Source organism: Microtus pennsylvanicus, chromosome 3, assembly GCF_037038515.1.
Source record: "Microtus pennsylvanicus isolate mMicPen1 chromosome 3, mMicPen1.hap1, whole genome shotgun sequence".
Lineage (NCBI taxonomy): Eukaryota > Metazoa > Chordata > Mammalia > Rodentia > Cricetidae > Microtus > Microtus pennsylvanicus.
In genome coordinates this window covers 14,505,633-14,508,252 of record NC_134581.1, presented here as the reverse complement: position 1 = coordinate 14,508,252, position 2,620 = coordinate 14,505,633, and positions in this window count along the sequence as shown.

Here is a 2,620-nt window from a genome sequence, read left to right as displayed (position 1 = left end):
GGGTTTTACATCGGACTCAGTTTTGTCATTGACTTCAGAAATCTGGGACGTGGGGTTCTGCTTGAAGTAAGAGAACTCACCCTTTCTTACCTCATCTTGGTCCTAGCTCAGGACTGTGTTAGATGAGGTTAGCCCTAAGGTCTAGATTCTCACTTTGAATATACTGACTTACCCTCTGATTGCTGGGCCTTCCTGTCTTCCTGTTTTGTCTGTTCAAGTGAACAGAACCTAGCCTAGTGCATAGCTTTTGCCATGGGGTAGGGAGGAGAGGAACTTACTGGTTTTGATGTTGAAGTGTGCTCAGAAGAAAAGAAGAGATGGAGGACATCATTACAGATCCATGGTTTGTCTGCATCCTTGATGCCCTGGTGCAAAGTATTCCCCATGCGCCTGGACCCTCGAAAGGCAGGGGCCTAGTTCAGACCTATGCTGGTAGCAGCATGGAGAAGTAGTTAAAGGTACAGTGAAAAACAGGTGTGGACTGCCCTGAGAACTCTGACCTCTTTTCAGAGGAACAGTGACCCTTGACTTCCTCAGTTAAATGGCGTGGGTGGCCTTGTGTAAACAGAATTTGTGGAGTGTTGTTCAGTGCCTGAGTATTAGGGGTGTAGAACCGTAGTGGGGAGTCAATTTAATAGCACTCCCCAGAGTGCACCTGCACCCCAGAGGGCACCCTCACCCCCAGGGTCACCACAGCTGTATACTTCAGGTGGGAGCTTGTTTGTGCCTGTGGAGCCAGAAGTGTTTCCCACCAGGAGCCTCTACTCTTGGATAAACTGTGCTCATCCCTAAACAGCAAGCATGGCCCAAATGGCTCCTCGAGTTCAAGAACCTCTGAGAACCTAGTCTCTTGGTCATTTGGACACTTCATTCTCGGTATACAGTGGTTCCCAAAGGGTGAAACAACCCCAGCACCTGAAGGGCCAGGAAGTATCCTAGCTGTACGGGATGAGGCCAGGCTCCCCTCTGGGATAGTTAGCTCCAAGGAGAATGCACTTGAGTAAGCGGGTTTAAGCGGACTCCCCACACACGGAAGGGGCTCTCCTGTAAGTTGCAGAAGTGGGTGGGAGAGAGGGAGTCAGGGCAGACTGTCCCCGCTAAGGTGGGGATAGATCTGGGAGAGCTGTGGAGCATAAGGCTAGAGGGTGGGGAAAAGGCCTTGGAGTCCCGGGCTGGCGGTCTGAATGTCAGGCCGGGGTGAGGGAACGGGGAAGGGTTGTCACGATGTGCTGACGACGCCCTAGGTGACTGAAATCAGGTGCTGAAGGTGGGGGTGGAGGAAAAAGAGGGGTGATTTGGGACCTCAGGGAAAGGCTGTTTTAGACAGCACGAAGATGAGTGAAAGGACCGTCTTACAGCTTCAACAGCTGCGGTGAAACACCATGGCCAAAAGCGAGCTGGGGAGGAAAGGGTTATTTGGCTTACGTTCATCATTTACGAAGTCTGAACAGGAACCCAAACAGGGCAGGATCCTGGAGGGGTGCAGCTTAGGGGCTTGCTCCTCAGGGCTTATTCAGCAAGCTTTCTGATAGAATGCAGTACCACCTGCCGGGGTGGCTCCACCCACAAGGGGCTGGGGCCTCCTCCATCAATCACTAATTAAGAAAATGCCCTACAGCGGGATCTTATGGAGGGATTTTTCTCAGCTGAGGTTCCCTTCTTTCAGATAACTCAGGCTTGGTCAAGTTGACATAAAACAAGCCAGCGCAGCCCCCACCCTACTCCTGAGACGGGGCTGAAGGGTGTGGTGGAAGAGGAGCCTGGCATCAGCTCTGAGTGCCAAGACCTATGTGGAAGGCTTCCTTGCTGAAGAGCCCTCTAACCTTAGAGGCTTCTATATATGGCAAATTTTGCCTTTCTGGATGTTGTGCCGATGCCCTTGAGCTAAAGTCCTCCAAAAGCCCTCAGGATGGGTCAGGTCCTGGCTCCACAGATTGCCGTCGGCAAGCCTGGGTGTGAAAGGCCCTGCATAAGACTCAGCGCACTGCGCCTCGGGAGAGAACTTCTGCCCAGGAAGACCCAGGTGTTTTCCAAGGAGGGAGTCCAGACTTGCTCAAAGCTTCTGAGTTCTGGATAGCTCGAGGTACGGGCGTTGGAGGAAAAGAAGGAACTGAGACCCCACTTAGGCAGGCAGCGTGTTCTGCTTTCACATCCCTGCCTATGGGTGGTATCACCCCCACTTGTGGGTGAGCAAATAGGTTGGGGGAGAGGTGTCAAGTTACATGGCTTAGTGGTGGCGCAAACTTGGGTCCAAAGCCCGGGCTCTCCTCAAACAGCCAGGGGTGGGGGCCGGAAGGAGAGGTTGGGTGTTGCGGAGTCCTGGGAGAAGGAAAGGTGGGCAGGGCCAGGTGAGAAGAGGAGAAAGCTGGCCCCTAGGAGTTCAGGTGAAGAAAGTTGGGGGAAGATGACTACAAGGGCCAGGAACTAGAAGGGAAAGAGGGCGCTCGGGGCGCAGAGCGAGGCGCGTAGCGGGTAGTGAAGATGGTGGTTTGGAAACAGGCCGGGCAGGTGAGGGACACGAGTCCCATCGAACTCTGGCAGGGCAAGTGCTGTATCACTACAACCAGGAGAAAGGCAAGCAACCATGGCCGCGGCCTCTAGCGTTCGGTGAGTGGGGCGA